The 14,694-nt window shown below is 41.9% G+C and overlaps 1 pseudogene; it reads left to right on the top strand.

Annotated features, from left to right (window-relative positions):
- Positions 1-275: 275 nt before the first annotated feature.
- LOC112078508 (alpha/beta hydrolase domain-containing protein 17C-like) lies at positions 276-11,078 on the top strand (annotated as a pseudogene).
- The last annotated feature ends 3,616 nt before the right edge of the window (positions 11,079-14,694 follow it).

Raw genomic sequence — 14,694 nt, 5'->3', positions numbered from 1 at the left:
GGGAGGATGACGGGTAGTAGTCTGGGTCATATCTCCAAGGAGGATTGGATACGTAGTAGTCTGGGTCTGATATATTAACCTTATTTTGTTTCTTTCCTTCTTTTTCACCCCCTTTCCTTCAATCTCCTTTTGTCCACAACTCGGTCTTGTCTATCCCCCCATCTTTCTCTCTTCTAACCCCTCTCTCATTAATCTCTCGCCGCAACCCCTCTCTCTCTCTCCTCGCCTAACGTCCTACTTTCCTAATCTCTTGCTTCTTAACCCGCTCTTTCCAGTATTGAGTCGGCCCCAGAAGAACATCATCCGTATGGCCAGAGCATCGGCACGGGCCCACGTGGATCTGTCAGCGCAGCTACGCAGTGTTGCGCCGGTCATCCTGCACTCACCTCTTATTCCGGCCTGCGGTGGGCCTTTTCCTGACACGCGCAAGACTACTGCTTTCGACGCCTTTCCCCAGGTGGGTTATTTATGGGTTTGAGATGGGAGGTGGTTAGTGGTCCGTTGGAAGTAGATGGAGTCTAGGACACAGGGATGGGATGTGGATGTGTTTTCCTGGCCTGTTGTTCTTTGATGACTGACAGTTGAAATACAGCCATGTGCCACAAGCCCTGATTTGGGATTTTGCGGTAGTTAGTGTTATCTCTCCTGCAGGTGCTGATTTGATTTGATTTGATTTTGGATCTCTTTTAGCCTCATTTGGACTAATCTTCCAAGAGTCCTTATACATATAAATACAATTTATAATATGAACACATTTTCACATATAACACACTATTAACCAAACATACATAATGACCCAATTAAAACTCAATCTAAAGAATATTGATTCTTCATCTACTATAAGTCCCACAACATTTTCTATGTATTATATTTTATATTGTTTTAATAAGTTTTAAATATATATATATTGAAGTTTCTAGTTTGCTCAGTTAATTATTCCATCTTCTTGTATTGCTGGTAAATGAAAGTTATTTTGCCTATTTCTCTTTTTCTGTCTGTTGAATAAAACATTAGATGGTAGACATCTATTCCTTAGTATTTACGGAATGTTTAGTCTCTACCAAACTGAATACCGTTTGTGGAATAGAACTTGGCCTTTTAAATTTATGATTTATGAAATAAAATAAGCATTTTTTTCCAATTATCTTGTCGATTTGATGACCAACCAAGAAACACTGCACATGACTTAACAGAAGAACCATATCTCCACCTTTTAAAACCAATCCTTGCTGCTTTGTTCCTAGTGGGAACAGACTAACATAACTATGGTTTTCTTTGGTGTTTAAAACAAGTTTGTTTTTGGCAAACCCACTCCCTAATATTCTCCAAATCTCCTTGTAAAGCCTGGAACCGATTGTCTTGCTGCATAAATTGTAGTATCATCTGCAAAATATAGTAGCTTGAGTTTCAGCTAAGGCATATGGAAGGTCGTTGGTATATATTAAATAAAGAAGTGGGCCAAGGCAAGCTGCCTGCGGTATTCCACAGTTTAACACACGAGGGGAAGAAAATAACCATTGATATAGGTGGACTGTTTCTGTCAGTTACATATGACTGTACCCAATTCAATGCTACCTTCCTTAAAACCATAATGCATTCATTTTGTAAAAAATTAATTTCATGATCCACTAAATCAAATGCTGCACTTGAAATGTAAAAATAGTACACCCACAAACTTGCCATTATCCATAGCATTGAGCCACTGGTCAGTCATGTCAACCAATGGAATGTTTTTGTGATAAACATGCTGATTGGCTTGAATCAGATCATTCTTTTCCATGTAGTCCCACATTTGTCTACTCACAATACCCTCCAATTCTTACTGACTGTAGGGGTAGACTAATTGGTCGACTATTGCAGGAGTAATGGGTCTTGCAGTCTTTCGGAATAGGGACACAGTTTCGCATGCTTCCATACATTTGCAAACATCCCCTTTTCCAGTGACCAAATTAAATATGTATCTCAGTGGAAACTGCAATCTGGGGAGCAGCACAGCGAAACAAAACAATTGTCCATAAGATCATAACCTGTAGATTTACCATCAGGTAATGACTTCAATAGGTTAACACCTCACTGACACCATTTGCAGACTAAAAGAGCGATCTTGTTTGCCTCATAATATTGATCATCAATCCATTGGACAATAGCTTGTTTGGAAGAATGTATGTTTACATTGTTGCTCAGTAATTTTATTTTCTTGTAAAAAAATCTGCAAAATGATTTGGCAATATCAACTGGTTTTGTTATTATTCTCCCGTCAACCCCACACTAGATGGGCATGATGAGATAGATGTACCAGGTAAGCCCTTAATTAAATGCTGTTCCATCCTTTTTAGAATCATTTTTACAATCATATAAGCATTGTTTGTCAAATAACTTTTCTTTCGATTCAATTTAACTGCATAATTAGTGTTCTATAATTCTGTTAATCAATTTCTAATTTTGACTTGGCTGCTAAGACTTTTGCCATATTTCTTTGAGGAAAAAGCCCTCACCCAGTTCATCATCAATCCATGGAGATGACGGGCACCAACTGTACTCTTCTATAGGGGCATGATGGTCCATTACCTCAGTGGAGCAAATCAATAAAACATTCTGTAGCGTGATTTAAACCATCCTCTAGATAAATCAGCTCCCAGGGTACAGCAGCCAAATCATTTAGAAATAGCTCATGATTAAATGTTTTAAAATGTATTTTGACCATAATCCTAGGGGTTCTTTGAACCTTGGTGTTCATGTTATGGTCACAATATTATGGTCTGTCCAGCCCACTGGCATTGATCTGGCTTTTAAGCATACAATAGTGATATTACAGATAATCAGATCAATGCATGTGTCTGAACGATGCCCAACTTAGTTGAGATCTAGTAGTATCTTAACCATTTGTTTCAAACACAGCTCTCGCATATCTCATTCATTTTAGTTCTATTTGAATTATTATGATCCTTCCAATTTATATTAAAATCACCCAAGATAAATACATCTCTTGTTGCTATCTTGGCCTGGTCAAAACCCAGTGCATAAGTCATCCAGATAGGACACCTTGAAGCTAGGAGGTCTATACACACATCCTACCAATATGGGTGCCTGGTGAGCAGATGTACTTGAGCCCATAGTGCCTATATTTGACACACATTAAGGGCATCCCTCCTCTTAAAAGGTATATGATTCTGAATATACAGTGCTACACCCCACTATTCCTGTCCCTTTCAGTAGACTATATCCTTGAATGTTAATTTGCCCATCATTTACAGATGCATCTAAATGTGTTTCGGTCAAAGCCAAGATATTAATATTATTTATGTTGACCAAGTTAAAACCTCATGTATTTTGTTAGGAAAGGTACATACATTAACCTGAGCTATATGCAGCTCTTTCCTTATCAAGTGGAGATCAATAGAGCATGTATTGGTTATAGTTGAAGTTGTCATGATACACTACAACACACAAACTCAGATTTGAACATTTAATTAAATAGCAGGAGTTACTCTAGAGTATTGATACAATTGCCCGTTGATATAAAGTTATCCATCACCATGGAGACTCGTTGATTCAGCAACGCTTTTCCTTCATGATGGGATATAGTTTTTTTCTAATTTCATTGATCTCAGTGGGAAGTGATCATTCATTCCAAAATCAGTGTTTTTGAGTTCTCTCCCCATGTTCTTCGTCATTTCCTTTTGCTTAAATTTGTCAAAACATGCAATAATAGCCCGTGGCCTATTTCCAGAGACCTTACCTATTCTATGGACTCTGGAGAATGTGGCATTACGCACAACATCAGTGGGCAGTTTTAGTTGAGTTACATAAAGTCTCGGACTGTGTCCTCACAGCCTCTGCTGTTGTCATTCTCCGGTATCTCTGAGAATATTAGATTGTTCCGCATTGATCGACACTGTACATCAAGCAAGGTTTCTTTAAGTTGTTTGTTCTCCCTTTGCACCACCTCCACCTTGCTATGAATAGAGTCTACAGTACCTTTCAGCACCGTGTTCTCTCTCCTTAGATCATCAATCTGATGTTGGCTGAATTCTAGACTAGCACATAATGCATTGATGTCCTCTCGTAATATATCCAAGAGATCAAGTTTGGCAAGCCTTTCATTGATGGATTTTAACAAGTCACAATCCATATCAGTAAACCTCTCGCCTACTAGGGATGGTTTGGTTCCATCGTTGATACCTATTGGCCAACCTGGTTTAGTTTTGTTTTGTTGATTGGGTTGGTTGTCCTTAACAATGCTTGAATCCTCCGAAACAGCGACATGTTTTCTTTGAGTTCGTAAGTATCTCTCGTCAATGAATCGTTCAAGCTCTTCAATGGATTCTGAATCATCCAGCGTGTTTACAGGCAGAGTTAAACACACAAACAAACTGTTCAGCCGCAACTGAAAACCGCTGGTTGAAAGTCTCCGAGTGCATTGGTTTTCTTTACAACAAATCCTCTCGTGATGTGTGAGTCACTGTTCCGTCCATGTAGTTGTTGCTCTTGTTGATAGTGCTGTTAAGGTGGAGAAACTCGGTGAATGAGGGAATGTTAAGGTGCAGCGGTAGGTACGTAGGTAGTAGTAAACTGCCATGCTAGCTAGCTATGAAAGGGATGGCGGCTGGCTCATAGACCTAGTGAAAAATAGGACTCCCAGGTCTCGGTCTCTGGCTGCCTCTATCAGATGCCTGTATTATCCATAGGGTTTGTATTGTGTGTCCCCTAGTCATATTCATGAGCAGCTACTTCCTGTGCTGCTTTATTGTAAAGCGTCGGAAAATAGAAAATAAGTCTTGGTTATCAGATGGAGAACAAGCTATTAGGATGAGAAATACTGTACATTTGGTGCAGGTGGGAGGAACAGATAGCATCAAACTGTTATCAACCCTCAGCCCTGACACCTGTGGAACAATGGCATCAAACTGTTATCAGCCATGAGATCTGTGGGACAGCGGGCAGAAGGGGGGGGTGGAGAGCAAGCAGAAGGGGGGGGTGGAGAGCGGGCTGAAGTTGAATCTGCAAGTGGCTCTCCTAAGCTGGTACTGCTGTAGAGGACTGCTATAGAGGCCTACAGGTAACTGCCAAAATGGTAACTGCCAAAATGGAAACACTTGAGTAAATGAGGGTTCTGTGGTCTCTGTTATGGTGTGGAGTGCATTATCCTGGCATGGTTTAGGACCTCTCATCCTCTTAGAGGCTCTCTGTTACAGTGCCTTGCAAAAGTATTCATCCCCCTTGGCATTTTTCCTATTTTGTTGCATTACAACCTGTATGAAAGATTAGTGGAATCTGTGTGGGTAGCTGGACAAGTAGGATGACTGACAGTGAAGGTGAACAGGTGATCACGGGTCAGGTGACAGGAATGGATGAGACTGAGGCAGGAATTCCTTTAACCATAAAGTGGTATACTTACTGAGTAGTCTGTGCTGCATAACAAAGGAAACAGAATAACATGTATCCAATCAAATTCATAACATGTATTCAATCAAATTCATAATCACAAAGATCAAGTCATAACAATCATTCATTATTAACATAATTAGGAAATTCAACAATCCAGTTCATTAAGAAGTCAATAGGAATCATCCTTGAGTCATTTATGCTCTTAAGGAAGAGAAAATGGCGTGATCGGGCGATGGCGATTTCCTCCTATTATGGAGTTGAGATCTGTCGGATATTTCCACCTGACCTAATTAAAGCACCCCTGGCCCAGCTGAGCAAGTGGCCATGAATTAAAAGATTATTCTACCAACTCCATGGGCCTTTTCTACACTGTAATTTAAATTGATTTCTATTTGGATTTCATGTCATGGACATACACAAAATCATCCAAATTGGTGTAGTGAAATGAAAAAAATAACATGTTTCAAAAAATTATACAAAATAAAAACTAGAAAAGTGGTGCGTGCATATGTATTCACCCCCTTTTCTATGCAGGAGTTTATAATTAAAATAAAGTCCACCGTGTGCATCTAAGTGTCACATGATCTCAGTGTATATACACCTGTTCTGAAAGGCCTGAGTCTGCAACACCACTAAGCAATGGGCAACCAAGCAGAAGCGGAACCATGAAGACCAAGGAGCTCTCCAAACAGGTCAGGGACAAAGTTCAGGGTTGGTTATAAAAAAATATCCTAAACTTTGAACATCCCACGGAGCACCATTTAAATCCATTATTAAAAAATGGAAAGAATATGGACCACAACAAACCTGCCAAGAGAGGCACCACCAGAACTCACAGACCAGGCAAGGAGGCATTAATCAAAGAGGCAACAAAGAGACCAAGATAACCTGAGGAGCTGCAGAGTTCCACAGCGGAGACTGGCGTATCTGTCCATAGGACCACTTTAAGCCGTATACTCCACAGAGCTGGACTTTACGGAAGAGGCCAGAAAAAATCCATTGCTTAAAGAAAAAAAATAAGCAAACACTTTTGGTGTGTTGCCAAATAGCGTGTGGAGACTCCCCAAACATATGGAAGAAGGCACTCTGGTCAGATGAACAAAGATTTAGCTTTTTGGCCATCAAGGAAAAAGTATGTCTGGCACAAACCAATCACCTCTCATCACCCCGAGAACACATCCCCGAGAACACCATGTTTTCATCGTCAGGGCTGGAATTGGTCAGAATTGAAGGAATGATGGATGGCGCTAAATACAGTAAAATTTTGACGGGAAACCCGTTTCAGTCTTCCAGAGATTTGAAACTGACAGAGGTTCACCTTCCAGCAGGACAATGACCTTAAGCATACTGCTAAAGCAACACTTGAGTGTTTAAGCGGAAACATTTCAAGTCTTGGAAAGGCTAGTCAAAGCCCAGACCTCAATCCAATTGAGAATCTGTGGTATGACTTAAAGATTGCGGACCCATCCAACTTGAAGGAGCTGGAGCAGTTTTGCCTTGAATAATGGGAAAAATCCAGTGGTAGATGTGCCAAGCTTATAGAGACATACCCAAAGACTTGCAGCTGTAATTACTGCAAAAGTGGCTCTACAAAGTATGACTTTGGGGGGGTGATAGTTATGCATGCTCAAGTTTTCATTTTTTTTGGTCTTATTTCTTGTTTCACATATAAAATATTTCGCATCTTCAATGGTAGGCATGTGTTCAAATCATGATACAAACTCCTGAAAATCCAAAGTCGGTGTGAAAACTTTCACAAGCCACTGTATGGTGTGGGCTGCATTATCCTGCATGTTTTAGGTCCTCTACCCCTTAAAGGGCCACATAAATGCCAATATATGCTGACTGTGAGTGTGCCTTTGTTGTTAGTCTCTGAACCTTTGAGATTATAGTCTTTCCACCTGGAATGTGATGATCCTGCTTTAAAGCTACAATGCAGACATACATCATTTCTGGGTAACAATTAAGTCCTTGCTGTGATTGTTTCAATTCAAATGGTCAATAATAGCATAGCAATGAACAATTTCTGAAGCAGAATTCTGCTAGCACAGTCAGTTGTGTTTAAGGGAGGGGAAAACTGAAAACACCTGTAATTGGGAAAGAGTTTGGATGAGCTTCTTTCTTATTGATATTTATACTAATTATCACCTGGTGATGTCACCAGTCAGGTTAGAACTCCAGCTCTTACACTAAAAGGGCATTGTCCGCAATGTTACTACACTGCTCAAAAATAAAGGACACTTAAACAACACAATGTAACTCCAAGTCAATCACACTTCTGTGAAATCAAACTGTCCACTTAGGAAGCACACTGATTGACAATAAATGTCACATGCTGTTGTGCAAATGGAATAGACAACAGGTGGAAATTTAGGCAATTAGCAAGACACCCCAATAAAGGAGTGTTCTGCAGGTGGTGACGCAGACCACTTCTCAGTTCCTATGCTTCCTGGCGGATGTTTTGGTCACTTTTGAATGCTGGCGTGCTTCACTCTAGTGGTAGCATGAGACGGAGTCTACAACCCACACAAGTGCTCAGGTAGTGCAGTCATCAGGATGGCACATCAATGCAAGCTGTGGCAAGAAGGTTTGCTGTGTTTGTAGCGTAGTGTCCAGAGCATGGAGGCGCTACCAGAGACAGGCCAGTACATCAGGAGACGTGGAGGAGGCCGTAGGAGGGCAACAACCAGCAGCAGGACCGCTACCTCTGCCTTTGTGAAGGAGAGCACTGCCAGAGCCTGCAAAATGACCTCCAGCAGGCCACAAATGTGCATGTGTCTGCTCAAACGGTCAGAAACAGATCCATGAGTGCCCGATGTCCACAGGTGGGGTTGTGCTTACAGCCCAACACCGTGCAGGACGTTTGGCATTTGCCAGAGAACACCAAGATTGGCAAATTCGCCACTGGCGCCTGTGCTCTTCACAGATGAAAGCAGGTTCACACTGAGCACATGTGACAGACGTGACAGAGTCTGGAGACCCGTGAGAACGTCTGTGCTGCCTGCAACATCCTCAGATGACCGGTTTGGCGTGGGTCAGTCATGGTGTGGGGTGCATTTCTTTGGGGGCGCACAGCCTCCATTGCTCGCCAGAGGTAGCCTGACTGCCATTAGGTACCGAGATGAGATCCTCAGACCTTGTGAGACCATATGCTGGTGCGTTGGCCCTGGGTGTACATGCATACGTACATTAATACCAAAAAGTATGTGGCAGCTGCTTGTCAAACATTCATTCTAAATCATCGGCATTAATATGGAGTTTGGTCCCCCTTTTCTGCTATAACACCACTCTTCTGGGAAGTTGTTCACTAGATATTGGAACATTGCTGCGGGGACTTGCTTCCATTCAGACATGAGCATTAGTGAGGCCAGGTTCTGATGTTGGCCGTTAGGCTTGGCTCGCAGTCATGCTGAAACAGGGAGGCCTTCCCCCAAACTGTTGCACAAAGTTGGAAGCACAGAATTGTCTAGAATGTCATTGTATGCTGTAGTGTTAAGATTTCCCGTCACTGGAACTAAGGGGCCTAGCCCGACTTCTGTGAAGAGTAGTACACAGCGTTGTACGAGATGTTAGTTCTTGAAAATTTCTCGCATGGAATAGCCGTCATTTCTCTGAACACCAATAGACTGACGCGTTTTAGAAAAGTTCTTTTGTTTCTGGTTTTCAGCCTGTAATCGAACCCACAAATGCTGATCTCCAGATTCTCAACTAGTCTAAAGTCCAGTTTTATTGCTTCTTTAATCAGAACAACAGTTTTCAGCTGTGCTAACATAATTGCAAAGGGTTTTCTAATGATCAATTAGCCTTTTAAAATTATAACTTGGATTAGCTATCACACAGTCCCATTGGAACACAGGAGTGATGGTTGCGGATAATGGGCTCTGTACGCCGATGTAGATATTCATATAATAATTCTGCCGTTTCCAGCTACAATATGTCATTTACAACATTAACAATGTCTACCTGTATTTCTGATCAATTTGATGTTATTATATAATATATTATCATATGTGTATAATTATTCAATGTAGTTTCACATAAGGTGGCACACACTCTGTATGATGTGTAGAATGGTTTGGAGCGTGCTGTGTGAGTCAGTCTCTCCACCCCTGCTGTTACTGCACCGCTACAAGACAGATGGTACATACTAATGCACCAAGGAGGTCCATTTGTCTTAATGTGTTTTGTCTCCCCACTTCTCCTCTTTTTCTTCTTTCTCTCCCTTTTCTCTCTCTCTCTCTCTCTTTCTCTCTTCTCTCCCTTTTCTCTCTTTCTCTCCCTTTTCTCTCTTTTCTCCTTTTCTCGCTTATGTTGCTGAGTGCTGCTGGCTCTCCGTTTGTTAAAGCATTGATAAAATGTAACCCTTCTCTCTCCCCAGCATCGACAAGGTGTCCAAGTGTGGCTCGCAGTGCTGGTGATCCACGGCACGGAGGATGAGGTGATCGACTTCTCGCAGGCCTGGCAATGTACGAGCGCTGCCGCGTGCTGTGGAGCCCCTGTGGGTGGAGGCGCGCGGCACAACGACATCGAGCTCTACGCCCAGTACTTGGAGCGACTCAAGCAGTTCATCTCCATCGAGCTGCCCACATCCTGATCTCCCTTGGCCTCCTCCACTAAACTGGAGGGGGCTGCGTATCAAGTCTAAAATGGCTCATTTTTTCTTTCCTTGATCTGTGCAGAGAGAGTGGATTGGTGGACATTTGAAACTGAAATCCACCATGTTGGTTTGTATTGTTTATGCGTGCAGATGTTGGAGAGGAGGAAGTGTTGAGATGCTTCCCCAGGGCTTAACCAGGTCAGGCTGAGCTGAGCCAGGCCAAGGCATCCGGCGCTCATTATGTGGCAGGTCCAGGTCTCTTTGCAAGGAGCTAGGCCCGCTCACTATTTGCACTTGCTCTTCAATCTGGATCTCGATTTGATTCTCCTTCTCTCTCGTCTTGTCTCTCTCTCTGTCGGTGGGGATGTGATAAATTCCCTCTGCGATTTGTTCTCTATTTCATCTGTTCTCTTTTTGCTCATGATGATTGACTTTGTATTTTATTTTTACCTGATGAGAACAATCTGTTTTGCACCTCAGATACATGATTAATGTTCTTGCTTGTTTGTGTTTGTTAATTGTTTTGTCTTTTTTTTTATTTTATTCAGGTAATTCAAACGAAAGCACTTTTATGGTGCAGATTTTTTCAGGTAATCATACTGTATGTTCTGATGTAGGTTTTCTGTTATCCTATTGACATTCATGTGTTCACTACACAGAGAAACTCATTCCATCTTGTTTTCAAGGCCAGTGTGTGACCGTGTGAGAGATAAGTGTGGTTGAAAAACGTCATTACCGCTCACCCCTGGTTGTCTCACCTCTGTAACAGTGCTCTTGTTAACTGGAGGTCATGTGGTAAGTAGGGCCAGGTGTTTTTCCTCAACTGGGGTTTTCCAGTGACGGACACCACCTGACCCTAATGATGACACGTGACCATGTATCAAATAAAAACACACCTACAATGTACTGTAATTGAACCTGTGTCCCAGGACTGAATCAACCTGACCTCGCGGCCTGGATTTGAACACCCCTATGCGGAATCCAAAATCAACCCTAGCCAGTAACTGTCTCTAGACACACCTGATCTACCCTAGCCAGTACTGTCTCTAGACACACCTGATCTAACCCCTAGCCAGTACTGTCTCTAGACACACCTGATCTACCCTAGCCAGTTATTCTCTAGACACACCTGATTACCCTAGCCAGTACTGTCTCTAGACACACCTGATCTACCCCTAGCAGTACTGTCTCTAGACACACCTGATCTACCCTAGCCAACTGTCTCTAGACACACCTGATCTACCCCTGAGCCAGTACTGTTCTAGACAACACCTGATCTACCCCTAGCCAGTCTGTTCTAGACACACCTGATCATAATTCCCTAGCCAGTAACTGTCTCTAAACCCACTGATCTACCCCTAGCCAGTACTGTCTCTAGACACCCGTGTAGATCTGAAAGGAGCAGATTTAAGCAGTATTCATGTTTTTCTGCCTTGCTGTTCGGAGGATTTTTGACCATATTGCTAAGACCTATCCATTTCAGATCTAGAGGTATGTCTTGGGCGTAGGAGTTGGTTTGGGATTCGGCACCAGTGTACATGTTTTTCTTCAGAAGTTTTCCGTGAAGCCATTTTGTTCGTCTGTTCAGAATTAAGATTGAGTTTAATGTAAATGCTTTGGGTTGCTTTCCTTTCAACACTACAAATAAAGCCTTAAGTCTGTGGACATTTCACCCTAACATTCCTGTCGACTTGAGTTGGGGAGTCTCATGGTCTGCAGGGGGACTGACTGCTGCTATCGGTTCGTTTGGAGGAATCTTCTCAATCACTGTGAAAATATGTTTTGGGGTAATACTGATCAAAAAGGTACTTCACCTAATGCAATCTCAATGAGTCTTCACATGTAGATGAGAGATTTTTGAGCCATCTCACCACCATTTGCAGATTCTGGCTGTATCCCTTTGGGGGTAAGGGGGATTCCCCCCAACAGACCCTTTCCCTGCTCCCCATCTCGTTTCACTCCAAACAACTCTGCAAGTGTCACCAAGACTACGTTTTGGAAGAAACACTGCATGCAAACAACTTTTCATAAAGGACATTTTGAGTGTAGCGAGTGAAGAAGCCAGAGGAATCACTGGGTTGGAAGTATTCTGCAAATGTTCTCAGCTGTAAAAAAGAAGAGAGAAACACTACACTGCTCACGGAGTGTCCTTTTCGAAGGAGGTAAAAGTGAAGGATATGTGCATAGCAACTTGTGATTAACGTTTTGACTGAACAGTGTATTGCTGTGAGGTGATGGCTGTATTTTGCGGTCGTGGTTGGGTTTTCGTGTGATGAATAAAAGATTCTAGTGTTTTCTCGTCATAACTTACTAAGGGGCCTATGTTTTGACACAARGAGCCCTTTAACTTAACATCTAGTTTTTTCTGCTTGTCTTTTTAAAGAACGAAAAACTGCTTTAGTCCCATTTATTGTTTTGATACTGACATTTTTACAATGTTATTTTCCAGTAAATGTTGATAGATTTACACTCTAATGCTGGTTTGTCAGAACCATATGTAATGTATCTATATCCTCTATACATAATATAAAACATTGATTTAAGGGCTATTCTAGCCTACCTGAGTTTAACACTGGAGTCACAGTATGCAAATCTAATGCATAACAAAAGCTAGTGGGTACAGAGGTTTCTTAGTGTTAAACTCACAAAGAAAAAGCCTTAAATGTGCCGTGCTACAGATTGTCATTCATGTTGGCTGTGTTGCTTTCTGGCAACACAGTGGATGTTTTAATGCTTAATGGAATAAAGAATGCATGGAATTACATATACTTGTCTGTTCTATTGGTTTTAAACGTATTATCTCCATCTTCTGATGTTCCTGTCAATGTTCTATTGTTTTTAAACGTATTATCTCTTCTTCTACTGTGCTGATGTTCCTGTCAATATTCTAGATCCATGAAGGATCATTTACTTTTACACTGAGGGATACAAAGTATTTTGAAAGCATTTGCTTCTACACAGGTGTAGTTCCTTAGGCAATTAACATGCCATCATGCTTAGGGTCATGTATGATAATGCCCAGTTGATTATTATTTTGGCTACCATGGCTAGAAGAGATCTGTGACTTTGAAAGKGGGGTCTCAAAGGAGCATAGGGGCTTTAAAGGCTGTGTGTGTCTGTCACCAGATCTCAATTGAACACTTATGGGTGCAACTCTATATTAGGAAGGTGTTTTTAGAGGCGACTAGCTCAGTTTACTAAACTCTTGTTGAATAATCGCCTCCAAGGTAGCCTGGGATAGTAAGCTTTATAGCTAGTTACTAACTTTATTATAGTTACAGTATGTCGGGTGGCAGGTAGCCTAGCGGTTAAGAGTGTTGGGCCAGTAACTGAAAGGTCGCTGGTTCGAATCCCAGAGCTGACTAGGTGAATAATCGGTCTGTGTCCATGAGCAAGGCACTTAACCCTAATTGCTCCTGTAAGTCACTCTGGTTAAGAGCATCTGCTAAAATGACATAAAATACAGGGTYRTGTAGGTTATAGGCAATACTCTTTCAGTGTTTAGAAATCTCTGTAGTCCAGGGATGGCGAGGGGAAACTTMAAGCCTCTTGTGAGAGTATAGGAGCAGCGTGAGTAGTGCGAGAGTGTACACTGGCCAGCTGCCAGGCTTAGGGGCTCCAGGCGAGGAAGGGGAGGTGAGCCAGCAACCTATTTTACATGTCTGGGTGCCGGCCTGGAGGCCCAGGAGCTGGGGTCTGGGGCCGTGTACAAACAAAGATATGTGTTATTGAGGTGTTTACCTGATCTGACTGTTGCCATCTGGGGTCTGAAGCCTTACATAGCAGCTACTATACAGTGCATACGAAGGATTGGTCCTTGGAGCCGAATAGCAGAGGTTTTCCTCTAATTGAAGAGGGAGCCGGATTGGTATGACTATGTTGCGGCTAAATACTGTACAGAGCCGCTTGTTCAAAAGTGTCTCATTTGTGTGATGTGGTAGCAGCAAGCACAATTGAAAGTTAGAAGAACATCTAACATAAAWAAGGACAAGTGAGTTTTCATATCAAAGWTCCAAGATGTMAGAATTCACTGTAGAACTTCAGGAATGTATTACATTTGCATTGGGGATCATGATCAAGCACATTGACACTTGATCTGAGAAAACACTAGCCATCCAGTGGACCCAAGTACTGCAACAACTACGTTTGAACAAGGGCATTTGTAGTTTAGTTTATTTATCTTAATACACATATGGGTAATTCCACGGTTACAGAAGGATGTTGAGCTGCAGATTTTCACTTTAAAATGTATGCCAAACAAAAAACAATGTTTGCAAAGAACAGTGCAGATGCAAACGTGGTAACAGAAGGACTGCACCAACAGCACAAACTGTCATTCTGTTACCAAACTTTGCATCTGCACTGGTATACGAGTAAATGTGTTTTTGTAAAATGTTCAGTGTAAGTTAAGTCGGCAAGTTGAATGTCTGTAAGTTTGCAATCATTGGGTTTTGTTTGGCATACATTTTAAAGTGGAAAATCTGAGTCTCAATGTCACTCTGTTTWTGMGGAATGACCCATATCTAAAAACAAGCTCTGTAGCTGCAGTGACCTATTGAAATGTCCTTACTACTCTCCTCCTCTCCCTCTCACTCCCTCCCTCGCTCGCTATACCATCCCCAAACTAAAGTAGCAGCACAAACATCAAGTTAAATGTAATCATCCCATGCAGATTTTACTGTGCAGGTCCTTCAGTAATCAACGTGTAG

The sequence above is a fragment of the Salvelinus sp. IW2-2015 genome, unplaced genomic scaffold (assembly GCF_002910315.2).
Source record: "Salvelinus sp. IW2-2015 unplaced genomic scaffold, ASM291031v2 Un_scaffold5776, whole genome shotgun sequence".
Classification (NCBI taxonomy): domain Eukaryota; kingdom Metazoa; phylum Chordata; class Actinopteri; order Salmoniformes; family Salmonidae; genus Salvelinus; species Salvelinus sp. IW2-2015.
This window is presented reverse-complemented; position numbering and strand designations above follow the sequence as displayed.